Genomic DNA, 5,320 nt, shown 5'->3' with positions numbered 1-5,320 from the left:
CTCTCCCGTACGCAGCCGCCGCCCGCCCTCCCCCTTTACTTTTCTTTACCGTGTCATTGCCTGCGCCCCGCCCCCTACTCGCGTACTCATCACCATGTATGGTGAGGGATGCGTGGACGACCATCTTCGCCGGCGTCGCCTCCGGCTTGGCGCGCACGAGCCTCTCCGAAGTCGGGTAATCTTCTTGGGCGCTAAATCCACAGCCCGACAGATGCACAATTGTGGTGTCCGCTCGATCACCTGACATCAGCGAGAAAGGGGCGGCTTCTCGGATGAACTGGGTAAGGAGGTCGACGAGAGGAAGGTATGGAACAGCTGAGGTGCGAGTGAGATATTGGCTGTAGTCAGCGACTGCTGGTGGCACTAGCCAAGACGATGACCTACTCCCTCGTACTTCCTCCGAAGGTATGACACAGCAACCAGAAGGCTTCGCCCCTAACACGCTTCTGTGTTAATTTTGAAGACATCAGCTCCCAATTCTTAATTATCTGGTAGTACATTTGTATTGGTTAATTTTAGGCGAAAGAGGGAATATGTGGCAAATGCTTCTGGATCATCAACACTGTTAATCATCGACTGAAACTCTCCTTTTGGTTAATGATGGCATATGTGGCAAATGCTTCGTCATTAGATATAAGTACTCAGAAGGGAATTGCGCTCTTGAATGCTTATAACTAGGTAAACTGATTACAAGTTTGCATGATTTACGTTCAAATCTGTTGTTTCTTGCAGTAATAATCCCCTATCAAATTTTATAGAGGTGGCATTGTCAGACGTTACTGGACAAAAAATGCTATGATGGTTTTGAGAATATCAAAGTGCTCTGCAGCTGTTGCAGAAATACATGGTACGACTCTTTCTATTATTGTGATGTCTTTAAAATAGTATGTACAAATTAATGGGTAGCACATTTTCTGCTACCGAATCTAAATGTAATTATCGGAGATCTCACAGATGGCCATGACTTCTTTCTTTCTCAAAAGAGAAAGTGATGCATCATCGCCCTTTTGTTTTTTTCCTCCTGGGTTGCCACGCACGGGCGACCCCGGAGGTGCCCCTCCAAACCCTAAAGGTCGCAGCCTGGACCTCCTCCTCTAGCCGCTGCCGCCGCCAGTGCCGGCGGTGGCGGCCACGCCCGGCCGTTGAATACGGCGGGTGAGGGCGGGCGCACCCCCCCTATGTGCGGAGGGGGGGCCTCAAGGGTGGCGTGGTTGGCGAGTGCGGTCGGCGACGCGGGGCTTCACGGGCTCATGCGTTGGGGTCGGTAGGTTTGGCGGCGCAGAGATGTGGCGGAGCCCGGCGAGCAGGGGTCGGAGTGGAGCGACGGCGACGTTGGGAGGCGACAGGACGCAGTCGGTGCTGGAGGCGGAGGCGCGGAGAGTCTCGGCTATGGAGAGCCCTCGGTGAGCGGAGGTTCGCCGCCTTGAGTCTGGTGCGGTCTGGCGTCGCCCGGCGGCGGGGAGCGGGAGCTAGAGATGCGGGCCCGATCTGGGCCTGCCGGGCTGGGCGTTTTGGCGCGTGGTTTTCGCCTGGAGTTGGCGAGGACTGCTGCGTGCAACGTCTGCTCGTGCTGGAGGGGAGTTGTGGCGGCTATGGTGCCTGGCTAGGCTGGAGGTGGAGTTGGTGGTTGACCTGATCCTCACTGTTCGGGGTGTGTCGGAGTGGTCTGCAGTTTTTTGCGACTTCAACAACGAGGTGCTGTGGCGGCAGCAGTGCGAGGCTCATGGGCGGTCTGCCCCATGCTCCAGGTGTTTCGGAGATGTTCGACGATTTGGAAGGAAGTCCTGCCTGGCTTGGGTCGGGCCGGCGGCGATGGTGCCCGTGGGTGTCGTTTCCCTCCTTGGAGGCGCTGCCGTGGAGTGTCGGCATCTCCATAGCCTGCTGGAGCTAGGTGTTGTCTTCGGGTTGAAAGCCTCGATCCGGAGCGGATCGGCACGATGGCTGCGGCTGCGACATCATGACTCTGTTGGGAGCATCGTGCTTGAAGACACGGTGCGGAGGTCCTTTGCGGCGTTCATCCGGTGACGCAGCGGTCCACGGCGGAACTTCAGGGGTGCTATGCACGTCACTGCTGGCATGTTTGCGATGACGGCTTCTGGGGGGGCGACCAAGTCCCGCCATTGATCTCCTTCGGATGGTGCGTCGACAAGGAAGGACTTTTTGGAGGTGTTCTTCTTCGGAGGTGAATGGCGTTGGTTGAGACGCGGTTTTGTTCTTAGCTTAGGACAGGTGCTTTGTTTTGTTGTTGTTTGGTCTATAGCCGGTGTCATGTCTGGTTACGCTCGTTGCTTGTAGGGAGTGGTACCGTTCTTGTACTCAAACCTCCGCTTTCTATAAAGATATGATACATCTTTGGCGTACTCTCGAAAAAAGGCAATGCATTCTTTTGTTTGATTGAAATTTTACTTTGGTGAACGTTTCTTGCAGGACATGTGCACTACACGCTCAATCTCCAAGTACACACGGGCAAGAAATTCATGATGTTCCATACAGACAAGTGGCCACCGTCTCCCCGAGAGCTCGGACAACTTCCCCTTTTCTCGGGTCGCCAGCATCACAATAGCCATGTTAGGATTGGTTACCTCTATCCAGTCGTCTTGCTTCTTGTTTGATGATTTATGTCAAATGTAAAAAATTGATGTCAATATTAGAACTTGATTGTGCATTTCCTCTGTTTTTCCCCGATTTAAGGTATTGTTGTAGCATACATCAAGTAATGGACTATTACAGTGTAGTTCCCAGTATCCTGATTGTTGGCTACTAATTCATGTGGCTATTTGACTTTTAATCCCTCAATTAGTACGTACCACAATTTGTTTGTGTTTCGATTGAGTAGTCATGTCTTGGTGCGAGAACGGTGTACGGAGAGATTCTTATTCTAAATATAGTTGGTCTTTCAATTATTTATTTTGCTTAAGCCCGATCCTTTTATTCTATGGTCGAGGAGCTTCTTTTGATTTTAGTGGTCCTATGTAGCTCAATTTAGTCTTATTACTTCGGTAGCCAATGCCTGACAGCTACTTGGTATTGTACTCTTGCTCTTCTGCATCCTCTTTTTTTTGTAGATTCAGCAATATTGCATAGACGGGAGTCTGAATTATTTATTAGAACATCCAGATCAAATCACCTAAATAAAACAGATATGCATACATGAAAAGTTATATGTTTTTTCAATGCGCATGTTGTTGATGTTTAACCTTTTTAAAATCATGCATCAATGCCATTGGTGTTCCTGAAATTCTGAAACTGTATCTATTTTGCCGCAGCTATGCTTTGGATGAAAGACTATTGTGTCTCTCAATGGAAACAAGCCAGATATCTAGGTATGTCTTCAAAATTGCATGGTGTGGATACATTATGAGTGAGATGGTAATGCAAACACATACCACTTCAAGAAATGAGTTTGGCCATAAATAATGCAACCTTTTGAGGGAGAACTATCTTCGAGAAATGAGTTTGGTCAGGCTGTCGCTTAGTTGGAATTTTATTTTTTTGAAGCTTAGTTGGAATCTTTACCTGAATCACCCAAAATATGATATTGAAGAGAACTTTGTACACATCTACCTGATATGTGCATATTTCAAAAGTTGATTCTTTCACTTGGTTTACTTCATCATTCATATGCATAAATGATGTAAGGGAGATAAATGGACAATCCTAGACTAGTTTAGCTGACCGAGATGCTATAGTCAAGGTGCATTTTTGCAGTTAAATTGACTATTTATGGCAACAAGCATGAGAACTCATCATCATAGATTTTATTACCATATTGTTTACTAAGTAACCGGCATGGGTAGATTGGGCCTTCCTGGGAAGTTTGGGTGGACGCATGTTTGCTGACTAGCATTGCTTTCTGTTGGATGTGGACTTCTTATAGAAAAAACTCTACATTACAAACCATAATGTGTTTTCCGACAATTGATGGCATATTTTGATCAGCATCATATGTTTAAAATTGATGCCATGTGATTTTCACTATTACACGGTAGAAAAGACTGATAAATGATGGCCTCCATGCCAAATGATGGTCTCCGTGCCATTTAGATTCCACGAATCCCAACAAAATTGCTTGGCGTAGCGTCTGGGATTGCTGTGTTGCGGGTAGTTTCCAGGACGACCGAGATGGATGCGGCAAAGAACAGATGGGGTTTCTGAATCAGAGGAAATCTAATGAAGGTTTCAACCCCAACAAGAACTTGCTGCTCCTTTTCCGGACCCACTCATTGTCAGGCTATGGGAAAGCATTTATTTCACTTAGATTGTCAAGTTTGGGTATGTTTGATTCCTTCAGATTGTGAATTTCTCATGATCTAAATCACTAGATAGCCAGTGTTTACTTTTGGTCAATTAGCCAAACTTCAAAGTTTGTTCTATAACCTTTTTTGTATCTTATTGCCTAGAGGTTGCTTGATCAAACCAGTATTGAAGGCAAAGAAATGCAGAGCTATGCTCATAGTATGTGTTTTCATTGCTGGCATTTGATTTCGGTATCATTTCTACTACAGTACTTATTCACCATCACATACTACACTTGGCCTCGCTGGTAAGAATTTGCAAAGTAGATAAATCATTATAGTGTTGAGCAAATTCTTAATCAAAACCAGCTTTAGTTCTCAGTTTAAATTCAAGAGTATGGTTATAAACAAAATACACATTGACCCTACTTATTTATCTAGACATTTTATTATTATTGTAGAAATATAACGAAATATCATTCAACATATGTACACTGTCAAGATTTGAAATAGAAACTGTTTGTTCCGTTCAGTAGCTTCATTTGCTCGGTTTCATACATCGATTTCCTTATGTCTTGCATTTTTTGCCGACAATGTTTCTGTTAACAAAATGGGAATCTAACAAGGGCAAACTACGTCAACCATGGTATGAATTTGGATTTTCTGGTTGGTGATTATATTACTTGTATTTTGTTGAGGTTTCTCATATTTTAGCAACACTATATTAACACATGTACCACTATACACTTTCATGTCCATTACTTTAAAGTTCGACGCATATGCTATGAATTGCAAATATTTTAATTTAGTTTAAATTTGTTGGACCGTAGCAACGCACGGGCATTTAACTAGTGTTTCTATTGTACCACTCTGAGCGATATACTACTAGTGGAACGGTGTTTCATTGGTGTTATATCAGACTTGCATACTACACCATGCAGTGGTATGCCGGGTCACCACAGTTGGTATCAGAGCAAATGCTTTGACCTTAGGATTAAAACCCTTTAAAGGAGACCTATAGGATTGGTAGTGTCTATAGGAAGTTGTCTTAGATAAACCAAACCTTCTTGTGACTTGAGATGGAT

The 5,320-nt window shown here is 45.3% G+C and overlaps 1 long non-coding RNA gene across 1 annotated transcript; it reads left to right on the top strand.

The window, feature by feature from the left end:
* The first annotated feature begins 270 nt into the window (after positions 1 to 270).
* On the top strand, positions 271 to 2,547 carry LOC124681152. The gene is made up of 3 exons (XR_006995737.1): positions 271 to 405; positions 733 to 847; positions 2,428 to 2,547. It is a non-coding gene; the product is annotated as an uncharacterized LOC124681152 (long non-coding RNA).
* Positions 2,548 to 5,320: the final 2,773 nt, after the last annotated feature.

Source organism: Lolium rigidum, unplaced genomic scaffold (assembly GCF_022539505.1).
Source record: "Lolium rigidum isolate FL_2022 unplaced genomic scaffold, APGP_CSIRO_Lrig_0.1 contig_34441_1, whole genome shotgun sequence".
In the NCBI taxonomy this organism is placed as follows: domain Eukaryota; kingdom Viridiplantae; phylum Streptophyta; class Magnoliopsida; order Poales; family Poaceae; genus Lolium; species Lolium rigidum.
Note: the sequence above shows the minus strand (reverse complement) of the source record. Positions and strands in the feature narration are given on the sequence as shown.